Consider the following 26570-nt stretch of genomic DNA (forward strand, 5'->3'; position numbering starts at 1 on the left):
TCTTAAATAACAAGACATAAGATGTTCTGGGTAGAATGACACCAATTGGTTCACGTAAAATTCTTCCAGTATTTAAAAAGAAACTATGTGAGTATGTGTATTAGATTATGTAACCAATATATAGTTATTAGATTTTTTAAGTGAGGAATATATGTATACAAACATATATGTACACACACATCTATAATTACAATGGGCTCTATATGCTGTGCTGGTAAACACTTCAAGTCTCTGTGACAAAAAACCACAAAGGTTTATTTTCGTGGGTCAGCAGGAAGTTTTACCACTCACTGTCGCTAAGGAAACAAGGCTAGTGGCACAGCCACCATCTCAATCATCACAGGTTGCGGTCCTAGAGAGCAAGGATAGGTCTGGAGTGTCTACCTTGGTACAAAAATGCTCCTCCTTGGGAGGAGAACTCATTGCTCATCGTTCATTGTCCAGAACTAGACATACAGTCCTATCCAATCACAAATGGGCCAGGAAGGAGGGAGAACTGTAAATATTTGAAGAGCAGCATAAATTATTTCCATAATGTTTGAATTATATTCTTGGCTAAAGCACTCCCTTGAATATATCCAACCCAAAGCAATTCTTAATAAAAAAAATTTTTAAAATTAAAAAAAAATTTAAAAACTTCTCTAATAGTTTTAAACTCCAAAACTGTTCATTTTGATTAGCTTTAATTAAAGTTAGATTTGATGGGATGGAAGCAGTCATTTCAGTCTTTAAAATTCATTTAGGTAAAGTATTCATTCTCATATGGGAAAAGCAAAATATTTCTGGTATTTGGCAACAGATAAAATGTCTTCGTATATGTGTTAGAGAGGAGTTTTAGGGAAAATATTCCTTCATTGGAACTTCCTTTTTCTACTACACCCAGAATTTTTGGAAAACTTCCACTTATGTGTCAGGGATAATGTAAACATATAGTTTGTGTGCATGGATAGTTATATGTGATTATTTTTAGAGAGTTATTTGAATTAATGTGTGTATGTATAAACTATATTCACAGATTTATTAAATCCCACATAAAATTTTGGCTCATAGATAATTTGCTAAAGAAATACATTTGTACATGGAAGCATTTGTTGAGGCTGATGTACTGCCCAAAGAAAAAATATTTTTACATAAGTAAAAACCATCTGTAAAGGCAGTGGCTAGAGCGTAAAGAAGATGGATGGAGTGTCCCTAAGAGCAGATGTGACCAATATATCAAGCTAGTGGCTCTCACTTCTCCTGTCTACGCAGCCCCCCGGTTGAGTGGAGCAATCGTTTGAACAGGCCACCACAGGATGCGGCATCTTTACCTCTCCCCTTTCCACCTGTCCTTCTTTCTGGGGGAGTTCTCTTGCTATGCTGACTGGACCACCTGAGGAGTAAGTCAGCGACAGAATACCCAAGCTGGTTTTTTGGAAAAGTTTCAACACACTTTCTGTCTTTGGGCTTGTTATTGTCTAGCCAGCCTTGGGCTGAAAGCATCTGCTATGCAGAAAACTTAGCACATCTTAAATAGAGTTTTAGAATGCAAACCAAAATGGGGCTTATCTTGAATAATTTGCTCCACCTGGTTATTGGAAGCCTTCCAACTAAATGTTCTTATAGTCATCCTGATCACTTCTGCTGTCATGTTTAAAGGGGGAGACAGTGGTTTGAATCTCTGCTTCTTCCCTTTTCATGTTACCCAAATCATCTTCCTGACAATCCAGTGTTTAGTTCTGTCCAGTCCAGTGAACACTTCCTGAGTGCTTGTCCCCTGCTGGCATCTAGAGAAACAAATGACAGCATCTCTGATCTTGAGGCTGTCACAGTCAGAAATGCACGGTTCCTTGGGGTAGAGACCAGGGGCAGACAGGCACGCTTCGGGAATGTGGTACACAGAGAATGCGTGTGTGCCAGTTATGGCATCATCTTGGCTTCTTAGTTCCATCCTGCTTTTTGTGCAGTCAGCTAAACTCCCACACTTCTCTTTGTTTTCACCGGCCTTTGCAGCTGCCCTTTCTTCCAGGATATCTGGCTTAGATCTGCTTTTGTAAACGTCTGCTGTCCCAGCTACTGCTCTTGATTAACTCCAAATCTCTCTAGCTCTTTTTCTCCACCTTCATTCAGCCTCTCCTTCACAGTTTCCTGACCCCTGGCATGCCTGTTCGGATTTCTGCCAATCAACTTCTAGCTGATTGTGAAATTAGCATTCACAAAGCCCACATTTGCATTGCACATTCATAAGATATCTCCCATCTTTAGCCAAAGGAAGACGAGTGTAATATCCATATAATTGGGAAGAGGGCCTATTAATCACACAGCCTCCAGCCGAGTAGAAAGGACTGCCAGAGCACCATAACGATGAGCCAGGTGTGAAATTTCGAGCTTTCTCCTCCAGCAGCATTTTCTTCTAGTTAGGATCAGATATCACATTCAAAGGGAATACAGGTGTGCATAGGTTTAATAAAACCAAAAATAAAAAAAAATCTGCACTTACAGAATAGATAAAATAAATTTGTATGGAAAGAGCCCAGGAAGAGATTAACGAAAGAGATGGTGCTGTTTACATTACAAAACAATTAATCCTATTTCTTCAAAGTGTGATTGCAACTGTATGGTTTACAAAATGGGTTTACAGGAATTTAATCTTTCAACTTGTTTAACAGTCCTGTGAGGGCAGCAGAACAGATTAAAAGCCTTTCCCAAGATTTCTTAGCTAGTAAATGGGGAGGGTGGACATCCTAACCTGTTTTTCTCTGGTACCAAGGAAAGGAAATAGGCTTAAACCTGCATGCTGGCATCAGCCGATGGGTAGCAGATTCATGAAACTCTGAAATTCAGACTTCTCTTCAGTAGCAGAGAATGCCATGATTAGTTAGCTATGTCTCCCATGCGTGAGGGGAAGGGAGGTGTATACAGCTCGTGTTTATTACACACACACATTATACCTCACTTCCTGTAACCAACACAATGAAGAGGGAGTATGTTTTACAAAGAAATGTAAATAAATGAGTCATCAAGGGAAACTTTTATTGCACTAACTGAAGTAACTTTTTATTCTGAAACATATGTTAAAATTCCAAATAATTCATTGGAAAACAAAAACAAATGCTTAAACCCTTTCTTCTCTAGCTACCTCCAGAGGACTAACATCTCTAAATTTCATATGAATTTCTCCAATCAGAATTGCTGGGCTTTGTTTTGCTTTATTTCCTTTACTTGTGACATACTTCTAGGTTCATAGCAGGTTGACTATTCATTTTTTTTTATTGGAATATAATTGCTTTACACTCGTACCAGTTTTTGAGGTACACCAAGGTCAATCATCTGTATTTATACACATATCCCCGTATACCCTCCCTCCCTCTACTCCCCCCACCCACCCCATCCCAGTCCTCTAAGGCATCATCCATCATCGAGCTGAACTCCTTTTGTTATACAGCAACTTCCCACTGGCTATCTATTTTACAGTTGGTAGTATATATATGTCTATGCTACTCTCTCACTTCGTCTCAGCTTCCCCTTCACCCCCCGTCCCCACAAACCTTGAGATCTCCAGTCCATTCTCTGCATCTGCATCCTTATTCTTGTCTTGTCACTGAATTCATCAGTACCATTTTTAGATTTCATATATATGAGTTAGCATACAATATTTGTCTTTCTCTTTCTGACTTACTTCACTCTGTATGACAGACTAGGTCTATCCACCTCATTACATATAGCTCCATTTCATTTCTTTTTATAGCTGAGTAATATTCCATTGTATGTATGTGCCACATCTTCTTTATCCATTCATCTGTTGATGGGCATTTAGGTTGCTTCCATGTTCTGGCTATTGTAAATAGTGCTGCAATAAACATTATGGTACATGTTGCTTTTGGGATTATGGTTTTCTCTGGGTATATGCCCAGTAGTGGGATTACTGGATCATATGGTAGTTCTAGTTTTAGTTTTTTAAGGAACCTCCAAACTGTTTTCCATAGTGGCTATGCCAACTTACATTCCCACCAACAGTGCAGGAGAGTTCCCTTTTCTCCACACCCTCTCTAACATTTGTTGTTTCCAGATTTTGTGATGATGGCCATTCTGATTGGTGTAAGGTGATACCTCATTGTGACTTTGACTTGCATTTCTCTGATGATGAGTGATGCTGAACATCTTTTCATGTGTTTGTTGGCCATCTGTATGTCTTCTTTGGAGAAATGTCTATTTAGGTCTTCCGCCCATTTGTGGATTGGGTTATTTGCTTTTTTGGTATTAAGCTGCATGAGCTGTTTGTATATTTGACTATTAATTTTTTAAGAAATGAGTAGAGGATATTGGTAAAAATATAAACAAGCTTACTCTTTCTCACAGCCATGAAAACTGGCTTAGAGACTGTATACAAATTAGCAGGGAAGAAAACTTTAGAAAAGTTTCTGGTGCGCTGTTAATAGCTAAAAAATAGGTTCACTGTCAAGTTTAGACTTCAGTTATATCTATTCCCTAGTCATGAAACTCTGTACTTTGTAGAGTGCATGAAATGATGAAAATCATTGTTCAACATATTGTGGTACCAAAAACTTTTGAGAGTAAAATATGTACCTTTTCAGATAGATAGAGTGACAGATGTTTCCAATTATTTGTAGTTAATGATATATAATACCTTTGCCATTTGGCTTGCTGAGACTTGCCCAGGAATACCATTGGTGAAGAAATCCACAAAATTTTGAATGCCCTTATCCAAGTTAGCTTGGGATTGTCCTGTGAATGGCACATGGTGTTTCTCTGGACATTGCTGAAGTGTGTGGTGCGTGCACTAGAGTAAAAGGCCTTGTTGCTCATGTTGACTTTTTCTCCTATACTCTGGAAACACCCACAGAGGTTTGATTTTTCAAAGATTTGGGTTCTGATTTTCACATAGCCTAGGATGTTGCTATTAAAGTGATAAATATTAAATCTAAGTTGTGAACTTGCACCATATTAAAGGGATGAGTGGGAAAACTGGTGTGAGCTGATACCCAGCTCCTGCTGCATTCAGAAGTGCAATGGTTGCAATGTGGATATTCTCTATTATAGTTATTTGAGTTGAAAAATGAAGGTAGTTTTTTTTTTTAAGACAAAAAGTAAATTTGATTTGGTTGATTTGTCTTACAGTGAAAAATAATTTAGCCATTTATGTTATTGGAGTCACTATTTTGCATAAACTAAATTAGCCAGACCTGCAGCTCCATAGTTTGATAAAAATATACTTGAAGCACATATTTTTAATTGACAAAAATATATTGAAATTAAATGATATTTCCCACATATTTTATATACATCAGATTAATCTAGGTGCCTTTATGAGAGAAAGTTACAAGTACAATGGCTGTTTATTTTATCTTGGTGGTGTTTTCTGTATACGTCCCAGAAATTGCTGTTGTAGATTGGGCAATTTCCAATTCTTTGCTTTCATTAAAATTGAAGGAAAACCTCCTAGATTTACCAATCGGTAGGTTATTTGAAATAATTCTTATGATAGGTAAATACGTAAATGTGGCACCCAACTTAGAAGAAGCTGCAGAAATTGAGTGATGTCATTATAACAAAAGGCCTTCAATACTTCTCTATTTTAAAAGAACAAGATTTTTCCATGCTTAAACCTAAAACAAAGACAACTAGAATAGAATTCATGCTGAATTCTGCCTTATTCTAATATTAATCAGAAATGCATTTCAAAGGAGATTTTATTTTCTATGTAATGATTTTGATCAACATTTATAATAGACTAAGCTGTTTTGATCTATTGTGTAAAATAATAATTGTGGTAATGGCTCAAATAATAATACTTTTTATGTTTTCACCCCCCCTCAAAAAAAGAGATAAATATGTGAGGTGATGAATATGTTAACTAGGTAGTGGGAATCCTTTCATAATGTATATGTATATCAATTCACCACAATGAACACTTTCAATATCTTACAATTATTTAGTTAGTTAGTTAGTTATTGGCTGCACTGGGTCTTCATTGCTGCGCACAGGCTTTCTCTAGTTGCAGTGATTGAGGGCTACTCTTCGTTGTGGTGAGCGGGCTTCTCATTGTGGTGGCTTCTCTTGTTGCGGAGCACTGGCTCTAGGCACATGGGCTTCAGCAGTTGCAGGTCATGGGCTCAGTAGTTGTGGCTCACAGGCTCTAGAGCTCAGGCTCAGTAGTTGTGGCACACAGGCATAGTTGCTCTGAGGCATGTGGGATCTTCCCAGCACAGGACTTGAACACGTGTCACCTGCATTGGCAGGTGGATCCTTAACCACTGTACCACCAGGGAGGTCCCAATATCTTACAATCTTATTTCTCAGTTATACCTCAGTAAAGCTGAAAAAAAAATGTCAAAAAAAAAAAACAACCCACATTTTTAATACTTAGTGCCTTATGGACACGGGAAAGATTGATTTTAAATTTAGACATATTCAATTTAACACATATTAGTCCCTTCCCTTTCCTTTTACTACTGATTCCTAAACGTCCTGAACTGCTCAGAAATACAAGGTGTTTGGTCAGGAAGATGATTCTATATGCCAAGATGGTACCATAGCTTTGGTTGTTCCACCAACTCCTTTCTGAGCCATAAGAGTCATTTCCCTTCTAGTACTGCAGGGTCAAGCACATAGTTATGTGACTAGTTAGTTAGTCACATAACTAACCTGTGGTCAAATACTGAATCTGTGTACTTACACTGTGCCTACCATATCTCCACACTGAAGGGTGAGTTGATGTACAGCTAGGACTACCATATCTCCACCCTGAAGAGTGAGTTGATGTAGAACTAGGACTGCAAGTCTTCTGATTCTAGTCCAATGCCCAAAACTGTACAACAGTTTTTTTCTTAGCACAAAACTGCTTGTTGTCTACAATGGAAATGGACAAAATGACAAGCACTCTGCTTTGTTCCTAGCTCCCAGGATGGTTCAACAGCTTTGCTGCTTGGCTTCAAGTATTATACACGCTGCTCCAACTCTAGTTCTGTTGGGTACTTGTATACACAGACCTGCTTGTCATAAAGGAAATAAATGTGATTTGTCTTTCTGTAACATCAGAATAGTTTATACAAATAGTCACAAATATATGGGAAGAAGAACCAAATCACAATTGTAAACAGGGCATTTTTCCAATGGGCAAAGTTGCATAACTAAGAGAATGAAGGTAGTGAACAGAATTGGGAAAGAACATTACTTGGTACACTTGAGTGCTCCAAAGCACATAAACAATGCTCCACAAGCTAAGTTTAGAAATCCAGCTGGATTTTTCCCTGAATAGTAAGAAACACCAAGACCAATTGATACTTCTGAAATGGGCATATGTTTAAATTTCTAATCTACTGTCAATTCCTCTAGACGATAACAAATTCATTTGAACACTATCCCTTCAGAGCATAACCCCTTAATGTCTTATCCACAGATGTCAATCAAGTTTTGGTAAAAATAAACCCTGAACAATGAGTTATCATGCCCTTTATTTTATCTTTCTTTATTCCTAAAAGGTGCCCTTGTAAATTGGTGAGCAGTTCTGTGAGTTTGTGAACAAGCAGAGTGCAAGAATTTGAACAGCCTCTAAAGTCAAATTAAATCTCAGATTTTTTTGACCTTAATATTCACTGTTATTCCCTATATGCAAATTCAGAAATATCAGGTAAAATATTCACAGTCTGGAAGTAACAATCCTTAAATCTTACACCCTGCTGTATAATAAACTATTTTGTAATTATGAACTCAATGAGATAATGTCTAAGAAATTGCCTTGGAGACAATAAAGGTGGTATTATTTATTTTCTCCTTAGCTCAGTTTTTTCCACTGCTCTGAAGAACACTATTATTTAGTCAGGCTAACCCACAGTGATGTGCAAAAATGAACTAAATCCTACTAAGTTTACTTACTCCCAGACAGAATTGTGATTCTCAAAGCCAGTGTGATACTACTTAGTGTAGTGTATCAACACACTAGCCTACATGAGGGCAAGTTTTATCCCATATCAACCATTATCATCAGACTGCAATATCTCCTTCTATATGTAATGCTTGGAGCACTTGCTTACCCCCAAAGCATAATATCACTTGATCTATGAGAATGTTTGGAAACATCATGGAATAAAAATACCAATACAGTTAAGATGGTAGTGAGAATTATAGCCTGCTACAAATCACCAATAATTGGCTTTTCTTGAATAATATTAGATTTAAGTTGAAATTACCTCTACAGAATGTTGTACAATGAATGATGTACAATCCCATTTCTTATATTTAACTTTATAGTCATAAATTATTTCAGAAAGAAATAAGTAAAGCATCAATATATAAAAATATAATAAAATGGAGTATTTTTTGAAAAACATGACAAGCTGTTGAACTTGAACAAAGGTTACCATCTTCCTTTGTCATATATAATATCATTGTCTTTAAGATGTCTTTCCAGTCATGATCAATTATTACGATAAAAATTTTAAGAAATAAGTCTTTGATGGCAATTTCCTCTTCATAGGAACTTCTACACACAGTGGTAGAATAATCATAGTAGAATATGTTAGTGTTTTCAAATAACAGCAAGGCATTCTCAAAACAAGGATGTAAAGATGATTTATAATGATATCTGTAATACAAGGGATAATTTATTGTTTAGCATATTATACTTGAGTGAAAAAGAATAAAAATATGGGCAAGCACACAAGCTAAATAGTGTTTACACAGTAGAAAAAGAGCCATCTGTAATATTCCTTCTGTACCTTTTGCTTTTACCAGTCCTACAAATAGGATTTTAAACTCTACTGTTCCCCACCCACACATTCTTCCACACAACTGGGCTTACGATTCCCAGTCCTCATTATTCTCTTGCCTATTCCTGTCCTTGTGGCTCCACGGCTACATTTGTCCCGACTCCCACTCACTGTTAAATTCCTCTCAAGCAGTAGACTTTTGAGTCAAGACCACAACTTTTCATACGCATGTTTCTCACTTCTATTCTTCTAACAATTCGCATTATTATATTATACTGTACTTAATGAGGGAGTTCTTTCTCACAGGACTATTTTGGGTAATGCTAACTGCAAATAGGGCTCCATCCATGTGAATGATCCAGTGCATTTCTATATCACTGAATTTTAGAGAAATATTTGATTGCTGTAAGTCAATCTTTTTCAAGCTTCTTCCAGAAAATCCTTTCCAGTGCTACATTTTACTTATTCATCTATTAGGTTGTAAAATCTATTCATCAGAATCCCATTGATGTTAAGATTTTTACAGTAACAATGCCTTAGTTTGATTGGCATGACTCATTATCATCAGTGTTCCCTTTATACCAATTAGTTCTTACAATCCTTGAAATTTTCGGGGGGGGTGGTTAAAGTTTCATTCAATGGGGAAAGTCTAGAATAATATTCATGAAAATATGACTTTGTGTATCATTATTTTAACTATAGTGTAAAACTTTTTCACAGATAAGTTATTATGTTGTGTTCAACAACAGTAAAGTAAATAGGATTAACTTTGAGTGCCCTGCCAATGTGGCTGTGACAATTATTTGATCATTTATGTTATGAATAAAAAAAATCACTGATAGCTCTATTTAAATGTATCTACATGAACATTTACCTAAGATTAATCTTCAGTTTTATTTTCCTTTTGTGATCCATTACAGGGTTTTTTTCTCCCTTTAGACCCCATATGCTTACAGATGTTAATCTCCAGAGAAGCGCAATGATTCTCCCAACAAAGGCGGTTTGTTGCTTGGCTTTGCTTCACTGAAACCCGGTCAGAGGCTCTGATGACAGATAGTCGGCTTGTCAGCTTTGCTTCATGAATCCAAAGAAAATGGAACTTATCAGGAGCTGAGCCTCAAGCACTACCTGTGCCTCTTATTTGGGCCCTTTCATGCTAGGTTGGCAGAAGTCTTAGTCTTTCATCATTTGGTTTATGACAGAAAGAGAGGGGTGCTGTTGCACTTTTAGGTACCACTCTGCAGACTGCTATATTGCAAAATAAACAAACAATATATTTTTAGGGCACCACCTGCAGCAAGCAGCTGTACCAAACAGAGCAGAACCACGAAGGATGTGATTTGTTCCATTTAACATGAAGACTTGAGGTTTGAGAAGAGGGGGAGGAGAAGGTTCTATGTATACAACCCACACATCCGCAATTTAAACTGAAGCTGATTTTCTTTTTTAGATTGGAATTGAGGTATCATTATATCTTTCCTCCTTTCCCACCCCACAACCTCTGGTTGAAAACAATTCTATTATTGGGGTTATAACTGTTAACTGAGAAAATCATTTTTCTCTGCCAGTAAACTTCCTCTTCCATTCAAGGGCAATTTTCTCTCAGAGCAACCTATACTTAAATGCCAACATCTGCTGTATCTAAGCTGTATATAAATGGTGTCTGGCATTTACATGATGCCAATGACATGATTAGAGAAACTCATACACTTGGCTTACATAGAATTTTCTTCTTATCTGCAGCTTTCATCTATTTCAGTCTTTCTTCAGGATCTGTCTGCCTCTTTAAATGTGCCACACAAGTCCGAAACACTGAAAGCTGAACTTTGGCTCTTATTTTGATCGACAATCAGTTCTTACATTAACTCCTATCTCTCCAGGCATTAAAGCTGTGCACTGCATCATGATAAAATTCTACCATGTCTGCATTGTCTGAGTACCTGGAATTTTGAGGCTGTTGCAAGGGATATTTTAAGGACCTGCTTTTCTCCTAGATTTAAAAATCTCCTCATTCTTTTAATGGCTATTGATTCTGACCTCAGAAACCAAAGTCACCATTTCATTTTGAGTTCTTCTAGGTGAGCTGGGATAAATACAATTAAATTATAGATGATTCTGGAGGCAATCCAGGTAGTTACAAATTGAGGTCATTTTAAGTACAGAGAGGAACAGTACCTTTAGTATTAGATTGGCCACCAAGAATTATACAATAATTTTGCTTCTGTCCTGACAATGAACACATTTTAAAGAGAGAGAGAAATCTCCTCTGAATATTTAACAGGTGAACTAAAATACCGTTCTTAACTCTTCTACTACTGACTAGTTTCTTAGTCTAGGAGAAAAGTTCGTTAACCATCTTTTTGTCCTCATTAACACTCTTTGGTAGGACCGGTAGCTATTGCTCCAGGATTCAGAGAAGTGAGATGGAGGAATTAGAGATCTGTGATGATGCACGCTTTTAGCTAATAGAGGAAATCAGATCTTGTGAGTCGGGAAATTTAAGTGTCCTTCGTTATCTTCACCTTCATCATTAAGATGATGACCTTTAAGACTATTGGGCACAAAGTAATTTCCTGCCAAAGTGTTTCCAAGTATTTTTAATGTAGGAACTGCTTCCATCTCTTTCACCTTTCTTACACATCAAAGGGAATTGTCCGGAAAAATCTCCCTGACTGGATTTTGTTAAATTATGTCGGCTTCCGAATCCTTTTCAGTCAACTTTCTACTAGATGACTATGGACGCTGCTTTTAACAGCGTATCCTTGCAACTTTGGAGCAAGGAAGAGAAATATCTCTAGTTCCAAAGAATAAGAGAGGACCTTTAGTTGGAGCACATTTATGTTCTACAAAAGTAAGAGTCAGTTAGATTGATCTTTAATGAGTTGTTACAGTATGTTGAATATTCTTTAGGGCTCTCTGGGGAATATTAAAAGAAGACAGCGTAAGCCTTCATGGCTACAGAGTCTTGTCTCTGTAGAGTCAGCAATTTTAAAATGACAGCCTTATCCAATAATAAATACAACTCTGCAAGTGTGTCCAACTAACTGGTTTTTAGTCTGCCAGTCTTGGAAAGGCCTCTATTCTCTGAGCCGGACTTTGATTATTTAATTGAAAATATACGGACATTTCAAAACACCAAGATCAGGGACTGGCTGAAGTGTTCAACACAGTCAATCATTATTTTTACCCCCATAATATCCCAGGCCAAACTTAGGAATCTCCAGTTGGCTGAGGGATTTACTCCCATATTCCAGAGACAGCACTGTTCACTCTGGATGGAAAAAGATGAACGATCATATCCTTAAACCCCTGTCTCAGCAGGTTTGCCCAGGCTCCAATCCAGCAAAAGGGAAACCTACAATGACCCTTTATATCCTCTGTCTGGGGTAAGATTACAGGCCCATGGTGCAATTTCATTACAGATTCCACCCATGATGTAATCCCATTTCACTTTAGTTTTGCTTTATTTTGTAACCAAAGAGTGAGTCTTTAAATAGATAAGAATCAAGAGTCAAAGGAGGATAAAAAAAGTGACCTCCAAGTATATGAAGCTCTCTGTATTTGTCATTCATCTTCAGTATAAAGGGGTCTTGGGAAGAGTTCAGCAAGATTTGATTACCCTTATTAAAAACACTGGTCATTCTTCAGGTCCCTTCAGAAGGAAAAAAATCTTTACACATCTGGTACCAGCTTTGTATCAGGCCCAATTTGGAGATTTTCCTTAAAAAATGGGCCAGCACTGGCATTTTTCTTTCCCAAGCTCCTGGCTCATCCCCTGCATCATCACTACCAGCTTCTTTTTTCATTTGTCCTTTCTTGTTACCCCCCAGCTTGCAGTGCAGCTGGCTGATACCCCTAAAATGCCTATAGGTCAATTAGGAAATGATCGAAACCAAGACAAATCCTAATGTAGCTCTCCTCCTCTCAAGGAAGTTAAAAGCTAAGAGAAGTTAGACTTTCACATTTCTCAGTAATGTAGGGGTGGGCATTATAATCTTGTTTCAATCTGTATTTCTTTAATTACTTGGAAACATGAGAATCTTCCTAAGTGCTTTGCAGAAATTCAGGTTTTACTTTCTGTGAACTCTTTAGTCATACCTTTTCTCTATTTTTTCAAGTTATGAAAAATATTTGTTAGTTTAAAAAAGTATTCTGAAAAGCCATCTTTTTGATGTTATTATTATTCCAATCTTTCTCTTGTCTTTCAGCTTTGTTTTGTCTTCCATCATGCAAAATATTTCATCTTGATGTGGTCAAATTTATCAAGTATATTCCTTTAAGACATATGCTTTTTAAACCTCACCTAAGGAAGATTTTGCCCACCTAGATATCTCAAAAATATACTCTGTTGTTTGTTCTAAAACAAATGTTCTAAACATTTGCTTTTCAAATTTACCTCTTTATTTTAGATTTACTTTTCTTTATTAGTGTGATGTTTGAACAATACCTGATTGATTTTTTTCCTGTAAGCATAGATAGTTGTCCTAACATCATTTAGTGAACAATCTTTTATTTCCCCACTGGTTGCTCATTCTGTTATCTTCATTTACCTGTATGCTTGGTTTGTTTCCAGGCTCTCTACTCTGTTCTACTGATCTTTTGACTATGCCTGATTTCTTTAATTATTATAGCTTTGCAATATATTTTGATATTTGATAGCAGAATTGCTCACTTCTTGTTTCTTCTTGGCTCTTCATAGGCTTTCATTCCACCATATGAATTTTAAGTTAGTGCATCAAGTTCTATGAAAAACACTATTGGTTATATGTCAATTATATCTCAAAAAAACTTTTAAAAGGAAAAAAAACACTATTGGAAGTTGCACTAACTTTAAAAATTGATTAAGGAATAAATAATATCTTACAATGTTGAGCAGAGAGAAATTATTTGTGTCATTGATTACTCCAACTATAAATGTCATAGTTCTATAATTTCAAGTCTTTTATATAACACAATAAATTTAATAATTATCTCTATTAAAGACTAGCACAGCTCTTATTGTACCTGGGAAATGTCTCTAGGTACCTGAAATATTATTAGAACTATGAACTTGATTTTTTTAAAAATTCTATTACTTTTTCTAACTGTAAATATTGAGATTTAGGGATAGTTTTGATTTTGTGTCCAGAAACCTTGATGAACCCTGCTGTTCTGAAAGCATGCCTGTGGATTTTCTTGGATTTTCAATGTAGGTGGACATATCATTTGCAAACAATAACATGTTTCCTTCCTCTCTTTTCCTCTGACTTTACATCTTTGTGTGGTCTTCTTGTATTTGCCAGCATGATAATGAATTATAGATATAACAGCAGGAATCTTGCATGTTTATCTTGTTCTAGCCTTTATTATAAATGCTCTAAAATTTAATATTAAGGATGGTATTTGCTGGGCTTGTTTTGCTTTTTTTTTTTTTTTGTATTATACTCTTTATCAAGTCAAGTTGTCAACTTTCCTTCTCTTCTTTCTTTGTTAAGAGTATGCATGAAATTACTAAACATCTTTCCACTTATCTTGATGAGAATATAATTTTTCTCCTTGAATCTTTAATGTGCTTAATTATGATAAATTTTCTAAATTAAACTCTCCTTGCATTCCTCAGAAAAATCATATATTCTCATGTTGTTGTTGTTCTGGTATCAATAAATAGATTAAATATGATGTTTTATCTGGGATATTTAACCTGTGTTTATAAATTAAACTAGCTATGATTTTCTATAATTGTACAGTCTGTCACTACTATTATTATTGAGGCCATACTAGAGTCTCAAAAAGCATTAGATTATACTTTCTCTTTTTCAATAACCTGGAAGAGCTCATATCACAGAGATATTTTCTGTATACTCGAAGTTTATTGAAATCACCAGAAAAAAAACTTTGTCCTATTACCTGTGTTGGAAATGAAATAAAGGTGTAGATTTCTTACTATGAATTTAATATATCTAATTGTTATATAGACCTTCATGTTTTCTATTGCTTCTTGAGACTACAGAAATTGGTAATTTATATTTCTCTAAAAATTGTTTATTTAAATCCTGAATATATTTGTTCTTTCATGGTGATTGGCTTCGTCCACCTATAATCCAAGGACACTCCTTCAGTCAGTCCCCATTCATGGTCAAAACTACCACTTTCCATCTCCTTTCTTTTTCTGGAAGAAAGCACACTTCCATCTCTTCATTGTACCTGAGTCTTTGATCCCAGTTCCCATATGCACCTTTTTAGGGTGCATATTTAATCTCCACACCCCAAAGATTATAATTTTAACTCCATTCATTGTCTTGGATTTAACTCTATTCGTTCATTGGACTTGAAGTTTTCCCTTTCTTTCCTTTTAAACTTAGCCATGACTTTCATTTTAATTATACTTCATCTGAGGAAATTCCTGTTTATGTTTCTTTCACCATATTGACTAGAAGCCTCATAAATGACTGTAATGATTTTGGTAGGAATGGTTCTAAAATATGTAACATATTTTCATGATATATTAAACACAAAAATGGGTATAATTCTATCTTTAAAAGAAATTGTTTTCAAGCCAGCTAGAGAGAGTGCTGTTTTTAGAGACTATTAAGTTCTGCTCTGCCACTCGGCTCTTGCCACTTGAGTAGATAACTATACAGTTTCCACTTTCTCCATTTGCAAAATGAACATTGTAATATTTAAGTTAAATACTTTATACACTATTATAAATATTATTTAAAAGATTTTTAAAGGTTATTTAAAAATTAAAAGTAATGTCTATTAAACAACTAACATACTACATAGTAGACCTTCAATAAAGACATCAGTTATTTAATGAACCATCAATAAAGACATCAGTTATTTAATGAACCATTTTGAAATATGACAACATATTCAAGGCCTGTTGAAAATATATTGGAATTTTTTCTTCAATCACAGATATAGATAGGAATTTTTGTGTTCTAATATATGCTATCTATATTTTTGTCTGTCCTTTTATGATGGGTTGGTCATAATGCACTTTTTTGTGTGTCATTTGAGTTATGTCTGCCTCATTTAACCAAAATTATCTTCTTCTGCTTCTCCAGCTTTTACATGTTATTTTTAGTCTTCCGTGGACAGGAAAACTGAGATTATTAGAATTATTTAAAAAAACAATAATTCACTTTTGGGTCACAGAATGAGGGCCTCCCCCATGAACAAAATGCATAGGACTGGTGAAATGTTCTAGATGCTGAAGGTGTTTTTGCACATTTCCTGACTTGTGATTGTATTCCAGTTAATGACCTTAATTAAGAAGCAATTTAAGAGTAAGTAAGGTGTTTATGCATAGAAGAACCCAATAGTACAAATTTCCTTGTTGTGTATCTCTGAAAAATCTTCATTTTGCTGGCCCATCAATTAGTGGTTGAGACTAAGCTACAACTCAGTTATATTCTACAGCTCTATATTCTTCTGAATCCTTATATTGTTTCAGTGATTCACCCACTGTTTTGCTAACACTATAAGAAATATGACCTAGAGCTCTATTTACATGGTATTTATTTTCAAGGCCAACTATAAAGCAGTAGCAATTTGTTTTAATATCCTTTTTCCATTGTTCCTACCTTCCACTAAGAATATCATCTTATTTAACAGAGGTCACACCACTGAACTGTCGTCTACTTCCTTTTTGGGGAAATGTTATTTAGAATAAAAGAACATTTCTGAATGAATATAGATTACATGTTGTTCAAATCTCTAAGTTCATAGAATAATAATTTGATTCCTCGTGTTGGTATGTTGTTAACCTAGTAATATAATTGGTATTTTCAGATAAATGTCTTTGCAGCCTTTGACTGATGCTTGCTGTAGAATGATGTCATTTTCAGAGGGGGTAATTATGTTGTTGATGTTGTTTCTTTCTGGTTACTTTGCATTTGGCCACGGTATATGCATAGTGTATGTGCTCTGCTGCTATAGATGGGAATGAACAGAGGGATAGAGAAAATGAATGCTTGGAAAATCTATAATTGGATATAATTTATAATCCCTGTGGTTTCCTTTCCATGTGAGAAAAGCTTCTGCGTTTCTTGTAATTCTGGCCTTCTAAGAACCCTCACCTATAAACAGGTGAGAAACCAGAAATAGAAATAAAGGCTTGAGAGATCATTGAAATTCATCTTCGATATCTTGAGCACCAGTGAAGCAGACAAACTTTCAGGAAAGAGAAACATAGTGAAAGAAAGGAACCAAGGGAGGAGAACAATGACAGGAAAGGCAGGGGAAATGTCAGAGAGATGTAAAGAGAAGAGCAAACACTGGCGAAGGATGCCACGTGCATATCCTTCAAGAAAGCTAAGATTGACTTCAATCCCCAAAGCGTTTATATACATGTATTAACCCAAGTTTTCTTTTAGGAATAAAAATGATCAGTGACACACAAATAAAATGGGGAACAGATTCAGAGGACAAATTATCAAGAAATGGCTAATCATTAAAAAAGCCAAAGAGCTGTGATCAGAGAGATACCAAATTTTAGTAATTAGTGTCCAGGGTAGAATGGAGAATGTTATAGTCATAAGTTAGAAAATTTCAAGAAGGCTATTTGAAAGAGATGCTGACACCATACATTTGAAAGTGGTCACAGTATTAATTTGTTCATGACTTATAAAAGGGTCACAACATTTGACTAGGGGCATAAACATTAAAAATCTTTTATTAGCTGAAATGTTAACTTTAAGCTTATGTGACATAAAGTTCTTACAGTAGAGGCCAGTATCTTTGTAAGAACTCACAATCATAGGACATTATTTTGTCAACTCATAATTAAGTCTTATAAAGAATTGTGTAAGCAAAACAGCATTTAAAGTCACTTCAGTCCAGAGGGATAAAGACTCCCAACACCTGTGATAAAATACAAACACAATTTGCTGACTTGAATGAAATTTCTCCTCTTGATCTATGTTTTAAGGACAATATAAATCAATGTTCTCTATATATGATATACATAGTGATACATTCCAACTTAAAATTATGACCAGTTCTCATCAGAGAACTATAAACTGGATTAAATTAGCTTTTTTAAGAATTTTATGCTGTCTGATTACTAAAGCCTCCCCAGTCACCCCACACACAGAAGGCCCAGCGGACTGTATTACCTCTGCTTTACTCAGGTCCTGCACTTGACATATCAAACTGCATCTGCTGAGGAAGCGGCCCCCACAGAGCTATCCTGTCATGCTTCCCAAGTTGTGGGCGGTGATAAGTTTTGACTGTGCAGCCAGCATATGTCATGATAAATGTTCAACTCTAAGTAGAGAATACACTCTGTTCTCTGATCAAGATCAGCCTTGACTTCCCACCCACCTCTTCCTTAAACACATTTTGGAACAAACATAAGTAAACACTTGACAGGTGAGATATCACCTGTGCCACTGACTGAATCAGAATGAACTGTAAGAAGAAAGTGTTAATTCACTACTGCAGTCACAGCCCATTAGCAGAAAAAGGATCATATGTTCCTGTCCTGTTTAATGTCATCATGGAAAACAGAAACTTCTATTCCTGTGGGTGAACAGAATAAGTCTAGGTATTTGAATGAGGAGTTTTTATGAGACTTGTTTACATTGCCTATATTTGTCTGAACTATTTCTTTATCCAGATCTGAATCTCTTTGTCACTGCTGTGCTACCCATATGTCAATATTTCCCCCATTCAGAGAAGCTATTTTTCATTTTTTTTTTTTTTTCTTGCATAGATTTCACTGAAGAAGGGAGTTTGGTAATGCATCTGCCAAGCCGATTCCACATGGAAAGGCTCAGAGGGTTAGGCACCCCATCTAGAGGACAGTGTGTAAGAGCCAGGCAGCAGCCCAACACACATTTTAATCAGCCTTGTGGGTGGGTACTTGACCAGAGGGCACGCACCAGATTTGATCTCCCTCCTGCTTAAGCACATGAAGAGCCAACACCAGCCTCTGTTCAATCACTCAAGTATATGCACTGGCTTCAAAAGCAAAGCCAAAAAATAGGGCAGCTGTTCTTATTCACAGCAAGTGGGAAAAACAGTCTCTATGCAGAGAGATCTGGGACTTGGCAGTAAATAATGAAGCCCACAAGGTTCTGGTTCCTTTACATGGGATTCTGAAAGTTTTGTAGAAAGTTGGGGCTCCCTGTGCACCATATTTCTAAAGAAGAATGGGCTCTTTATAGGTGAGTCCCCACAGTAAGAAGCCATTAAATTTAAAAACAATGAAAACATACAAACCAGCAAATTAGCGATGAGCATTTATATCATAAAATATTTTTTTTCTCTCAAGAATTCAACCAAAGGTTTGTTTCTTTAGTGACGTCAAGTGGAATTCAACATATGAATACAGTTTCAGGACTGTTCCAATTCCATAAAATTGGTTACACTTGCAATCTGATATCTTTAAAGGCAATAAGATAATAACTTTATGTCTGCTTGGAATTTTATATTTGCATGAATCTACTGCATATATTTTATATTTTAAAAAATATAGAACTGCAGTTAACAGACTAACGTCTTGTAGTTGAAATTCCTTAGCACTAGGTTTATCAAAATGTGGCCTTTGGACCAGGAGCAACAACAGCACAGGGGAACTTGTTAAAAATGCAAATTCTCAGATGCTTCTGAGACCACTAAATCAGAAAAGGTGTGACAGGGCCCGCTAATCTTCCTTAACAACTCCTCCAGGCAATTCTGCTGCATAGTAAAGTTTGACAACCACTGCCTTAGCAACAGCAAAATGCTGAAAAACCGTTCCCATCTTATATTATTTTGAAACATTTGAAGGGGAAAGTGAATAAAAAGAAATTTCATAAAAATACTTTTTAAAAAAAATCATCAAAGAGAAACCAGAATGAAAATTTGACAAATCATAGCAATGGGTTTCTTCTAGCCAAGAGGGTGAAAACACAAATTCTTTCATCTGACACACAACAGTTTTCACAGTATGCTCCCCATCTGTCTCCAGCCTTTTTCATTAGCCAGCCAGTCACTTAACTATGTTTCTGAGTTTCTGATATGTTTGGACACATCTGTTTAGAGGTTTAAAATCCACTAAGTTGGGGGCTTCTGAAGACGAGAGACTGGCAAAGTAAGTAAATAATTAGGTACTTAGAATATTTCTTATGTCACACAAGTGACTTGAAGTAAACATACGGAAGGATGCTACAGAGATCTGAGCAACATAAAAGTTCTGCCTATTTCAGTCCCTGTGGAGAGATGAAGGATTCGACTTTAAGCTAAAAGGCAAAGAATAATTATAATTAGTAGTAAAAGATATATTAAATATGAAATGCCATTAATGCAGTGATTCCTCAAAGTATGATCAACTTATTGTTCAAAACTGAATGCTAAAGAAGCGTAAACCATATCATATTTGAAATTTTTTGCAAGAAGTTATGCAAAGCAAATCAACAGAGTCATACAACTTAGGACATAGAAACTGAAAGGAATTTTAGAGAATTTTATGTCAACCCACTGTGGAAGTGAAGTGATTTCAAAAAGGATGCTTTTCAAAAAATAAAAATAAAAAAGCCCACATAGGGAGAATAAACCCTAAACTGAGATGATATAAAGAGTTACTAGAGCCTTGACCAAATAAACTAGAAACAAGTGTAGGAGGTATACGTGATTTTAGTGTCCTCTAGGAATTTCAATATTTCACATTGATTACATGTAAAACTCATAGATCCTATTCCAAGGCCTACTTGGCCCTGGCTTCCTTAGGAATCAATAAAGGCAAAGTTTATTTCTAGCCTGAACTATCCTCCAATTATCATATCTTCTCATAGAGGCTGTCAGTTAATAGCATGGACTTTGTAATCAGACAGATCTGGATGCAAATCATAGCCCTGACACACACTAGCTCTGTGCATTTGTTAAATGTTAGCATTCTCATCTTTTAGAATGGGGGTGATAATAAAGTTTGGGGAAATCAAAGTGAAAATGTATGGAAAGTGGTTATCATTGTACCTAGCAAAAGGTACAAATGTACAATTTTTTCAAAAAAAATTCCAATATGGACTATTATTATCAAAGCTCCTTGCCCTGAAAACTCTTCATTTAGATCTAATTCAGATTGGAAAGGACATGAGAGTTATTCTAGACCAATTCTTTCATTTTATAAGACAAACCACAACTCGGAAAGGTAAAGTACCTTGACTACCAAAATACAATTCTGTTCTCATCAGGCCAGAAACTTCTCCATTATAGCCTGGTGCCCGTAATACTCATCTATTGCTTCTACATTCCTTTCCCAGAAGCGCAGAGGCTTAAAACAGTATGCATTTATTATCTAACAGTTTCTATGGGAAAGAATTCTGGCATAGCTTGGCTGAGTCTTCCACTTCAGAGTTTCTCAGAAGGTGACAAACAAGGTTTTGGCCAGGGCTGTGGTCCCATCTGTGGACTGGCTGGGGAAGGATTCACTTCCAAGCTCAGTGAGGTTGTTGGCAGAATTCAGTTCTGTGTGGATATAGGACTGAGGGCTTCTGTTTCTTGCTGTTTGTCAGTCAACAGTCTCAGCCTCAGAGGCTGCCTACAATCATTGTCTTATGGGCCTCCTGTTATAGACTAAACGTATCCCCTCAAAATTCATATGTTTCAGTCCTAACTCCCAATGTGATGGAATGAGGATGTAGAGCCTTTGAGAGGTACAGTCCTCCTGAATGGGTTTAACGTCCTTATAAGAAGAGACACGAGCCCTGCTCTGGCTCTCTGTGCTCTCAGCCATGTGAGGATACAAGAAATTGGCTGTCTGAAACCCAGAAGAGGGCCCTCAGCAGAACCCAACCACGCTGGCACCTTGATCTAGGACTTCCAACCTCCAGTACTGACTAAGGTACCTCCTTATGTTGGCAGCCTACAACATGGCAGCTTGCTTCTTAGAGCCAGCAAGCAAGAGGGAGAATCCTGCAAGGCAGGCCCTACAGTCTTACATAGGTAATCATGAATATGTACATCCCATCACCTTCACACAGTTTACCGACTAGAAGCAGATTGCAGGCCACACTCAAAAGCTATGCAAAACCATAGACATGAGGAGGGAGGAATCATGGGGACCCTCCTAGAGTCTGTCTGCTACAATATCTTACAGAACTTGCATTTATTCAAATCCTGCTCCTTTATCACTGGTTAATTCTTCTTTTCTTGTTTCTAGCTGTCAACTGGCCATCACGCTTTTGGAAAACAATTTAATAACCAACAATTCATCACAGGTTAATTTTCCTCTCTCCTGAGTGTTAGTGTCCTCTGGATACAAAACATTTCTAATGTCTCCAATTTAATAATATCATTAATTTTCTGTTAACTTTTTTCTTTTCTGTTTTCCAAATGTTAACAAAAATAACAATATAGCCAAGTGTCATTCTTTTATCATATTCAGTGCTTTATCTCAACAGATTTTACATTTATATCCTTTTACTCTTGTTTTTAAATTTGAATGTGTCTTTTTGAGCCATACGTTTTTTTGATTCCTCAGGCCCTTTTAACCTTCACAGAATTTTTTCCCTGTCCCTTTTGGCTCCAGTTGGGCTCCTCCTACCTCTTCTTCACCTACCGTGCATCTCAGGTTGAGTCTTCCTCCCTGCTGCCGCCCATGCTGTCTCATCTCACCTCACCTGGGTGGGTTTAAGCGCTTTTCTTCCGAAGATATTGACTCCACTCCCTCCCTCTTCTGTTCTGCTATTCTATACATTGCAGTCGCACTTTTCCTCCTTAAGAACTGTGTTCGTATTTTCACATAACTTCATTTTGCCTGTCATCTCAGAATCAACTATGTAAGACCCCCTATCTATTTACCTTATCCTACTCTCCCGGCTTCTTGCAAAGGAAAAGGATGCAAAAAAAAAAAAGGCTGCAGATTAACTTGTAACTTTTTATATGTCCCTCTAATACCCCCACACACCCCTCCACCCCCCACTCCTCGCCTTTCCAAAGTGCACTATAGGAAACATTACTTTTATTCCAAGCATGGAATTAAGCTTGTCTTTACCTCCATATTTTTTATGCTTCATTCAGATTTTCCAAAAATCCTGGATAACTTCTACCAAAAGGTAGAAATAGCCCCTCCATTCCCATTGGCCAGATGGTGATCTCTACTCTCATCACTACACTCCTGAACTACTTCGACTTAATTTCCATTTAACCTCACTGCTCTCAATCTATCTCCTTTCCAATCAGCACAAAATACTGCTGCCAAAACCAGCTTCATCGCCTGCCAGTCCCCCAATTCTGTGTTTGCTCCCTGTCACTCCTGTATAAAATTCAAATTTTTCACAATTGATTTTTTTGGCCTTTCAGATTAGCGCCTCCCCTGGGAGTCCAGGCAAACTCAGGGCCATGGCCTCTTATGTTGTTTCCATCTTTGTTCCTTATTTTCAGGTTGTGTAGACACTGGTGCCTACATCAATTCACTAACTTTACATTTCTCTTTTTCCTTCTGCATTATGCAAGCTTCCTTTTCATGTCTACCTCTTCAGGAAGTCCACGCTGTGACATAAGGGTGGGGAAAAATTATACACCCATCATTATCCATTGAAAAACTTGATCTATTTGACTTTTCAACTCCAAGATATTCACCTCCTCTTGTAACACAGAAGCATAGTCAGGAAACACACAGTGGAAAAAAGCACATGATAAATATTCAAAAGTGCTTTATAGTTTCTCTTTTGAATATAAATCTTAAAGGACTCAGATCACTGCTTTCTAACCTCTTTCTTATGCCTGGTGTAGTATGATTGCCCTGGAGTCATCAGATGATCAAAATGCAGTTAGTTATGTTTTGGAACTTAAAGGTACAGGTGAAAATCTGGAAAGTGTTATTTGGACAAAACTGAGTATTTAACTGTTATTAAAGGGATCTAACAACACCTCTATTATAAAATGTACTGCATTTACTAATACATTTGCTGTTCTTTGAAATGCTGGCTTAACTCCTATTATAATTAGTAAATTATAATTTACTAATACATTAGAGAAGGAATATTCCATACTAGTTTCACTTTTTAATATTTTCATGAGGTGTAAAAGTAGGGTGGAAGGAATGCGCAAAAACATCTTTTCTATCTTTCTCAGATTTTTATGTAAAGGACCTCATGTTTGTAGATGACATAAGAGTCATTGAGTTAAAGTATTCATATTCTCATAAAGGTACTATTTGACCCTCCTTCATATCATAATCTAAAGTAAACATAAATTTAAGTGAGTTAAGTGGGAATGAAATAAAGTCATTAAAAAAAATAAGGTGGTTATTTTTCTCATGGAAACTAAGATGTTTTAACGAATATGATGAAGGTCCTGGGGACCCCATATATTATAATCACTTACTATGAAAAAGTCAGTTATGTGGAGCAGACTCCAGTGTCAACCCCAGATAAACTATGCATTTGCTTTAGGAACTGTAATCATTTACGGTTTTAAATACCCAACCTGTTAGTTGGAGCAATTAATATAATTTGAACTCATTACAATGAGGGGTCCACGCCATGATGCAGGTGTTAGGGAGTCACAATCTAGCCTGTACTTTACACTGTACATCTCTCCCAAGTCACATTCATAGAAAAGCATGCATTTGTAAGTCTTCAAGGTCAGGACAGCATCATTTTGTATACAAATATACAATAGACTGCCCTCAGGAGTATATTCTAGGTTGAAGACAAATATTACAAGGTGATGTGTTAAGTAGTATTATAGAAAAAAGCCCAGAAAATAGGGAAACTCAGATAAGGAACAGTTAGCCCACTTGAGATTAGGAAAGCAGGGGTGAGGGTCCCCCTGACTTGGTCTTAAAGGCGAGAAGAATTATCCAGGAGTAGCAAGTAAAGGGGGATGAGAAAGGCCAGAGTTTGTGTGACTGGAGTACAGGAAGTACTCTGAGGGGGTCGTGCCAGGAGGAGCCAGAGGGCTCCAGAGACACTGGGCATGGGCACATCATTCCTTATAACCCGCATTATTTGTACACTTCCTGTCTAAGGGCCAGTGGGGCAAGGACCCTAAGAATCCAGGGGGACCTGGTGGAGGAAATAAAGTCCCCTGAGTTGCATCTGTTTCAGACCTGCCTACTTCATTGTAAACTGTATGAATAAAGGTACATTTTTAAACACATTAAAGAAACAAAGGAGGGGGGAGGGACTGGTACTATTGCCATAAAGTCAGTAATCCAAAGTGATTACCATAAATCTGTATCTCATGTATACCATTCTATCAAGTGTTTTAGGTATTTGCTTAAAAGCACTTCTATTTGCGTATATGAACACTTAACATATGACATGTAGTTAAAGTATGTGTGTGTGATTATATATATATATGTTTATTGAGCATTATCTAGCAAAAAATTATGAAATGTTCTCCACACTGGCATCCACGATTCTGCTGTCCTGGCACACATGGTGAGTAGGAATAGTAGTTGAAGCTCACTCATGCAATCATTTTAATGAAACCATCACAATCAGGCAGTCCGCAAAGCAGTATTCTATTCTGTCCATTAAATACATCCCACATCCCTTTCAACTCTGCATAAATTGCATAGGCAGTGTTATTTACCAATTGGAACTGGCAGCGTTAAATTAGCACAGGCTGATTACTAGACTTTTGCCCAGTGAACTCTATGTCCCCCCGTTGAATCCATTTATTGTTGCTGTTCCTGCTTTGGAACATGACTTCCCTAGAAAGCATTTCTTCATTCAGCCTCTGCGCTGGAAACAGACAACAGCTTGAAGCCAGCAGCTGCTCTTGAACAAAGCAGGTAGAGAGGCAAGAAAGGCTGTTGAATCCATAACAATAAGCACATCATGACATAATTACAGTCAATCTCCAGAGTGACCTGCACACATTCAACACCATATGGTTATTTTTGGTGTTGGAAACCTGTAGCCGGGAGCCATAGTTTAATCTAACCACTTTCCACAGCATTCCTGCTAGCATGAAATTGATTTTTTATCCAGAAAATTAACATGAATATTTATTGACAGAAGTGAAGACTATATTTGCACAGTCAGCTAAGAGTGCCAGTAGATTTAATAAAAACATTTGAATTTTGTTTTACCTCAAATAGATGAACAGGTGAATAGAAGTTTCATCTTTTTTTTTTTTTTTTGAGTTGGATTTGTTTGTTTTGTTTTACTCTAGTAGTACTTTATAATATGCGATATATGTCTTTGAACCTCTATACCTCACCCCCCTTTTTTTCGACAGTGTTTTTTCAGTGGTGCATGGAAGGACTATTCTGTTTCTCTTAATGTCTTCATTTGACTTTGACAAGGTTAATAAGACTTACTGCTACTACAGCCTGTCCAGAAGAATAGATTGTCAATATAGACAATAGCTTGTGGTCTGTCAAGAATTAATAAACTGCCCTCTCTACCCATGGTTCTCAAAATAATTTATTCTGCAGAAGATTGAAATGCATGCATATGTCAGAGACGTGGACCAGCCCAGAGTCCCAGCTTCATAAACTCACTGAGGAGTTTCTTGGGGCAGGTCTACTCTTACCTGCACAATGGAATGAATCTCAGATAAATATAAACATTACATTACTCCCTTATAAATATTTTAATGCAGTCCCTCCTATTGACTTGATTCATGAGAGCTTCAGGAGGGTTAAATACTATTCTGTGCATTTACAAAGTATAGTGTTCCCCATCTTGATAACCAAATCTTAGACCACATCCATCCTAAACCAAAAGTGCTGGAGGATTCTGGGCAACCTGCCTTGTGACTTGAGAGGGAATCTATTATCAGAAGACTATGATGCATACAAAATGCCCCATTGTAGAATCACATTAAAAAAAATGAAAATGGAGGGCAAATTTTGCTAAAGTGGGAGGGATCAAAGAAAACATAGGCTCATATAGGAAAAGGAGCCAAAGACAAACAGGTTTTCTTCAGAGTTTT

At 36.6% G+C, this 26570-nt stretch overlaps 1 protein-coding gene across 1 annotated transcript in view; it reads left to right on the top strand.

The window, feature by feature from the left end:
* Nucleotides 1–26570, top strand: part of NKAIN2 (sodium/potassium transporting ATPase interacting 2) — a 507063-nt gene that overhangs the window by 364164 nt on the left and 116329 nt on the right. The window lies entirely within an intron of this gene.

This window comes from Hippopotamus amphibius, chromosome 6, assembly GCF_030028045.1.
Source record: "Hippopotamus amphibius kiboko isolate mHipAmp2 chromosome 6, mHipAmp2.hap2, whole genome shotgun sequence".
NCBI classification, from domain to species: domain Eukaryota; kingdom Metazoa; phylum Chordata; class Mammalia; order Artiodactyla; family Hippopotamidae; genus Hippopotamus; species Hippopotamus amphibius.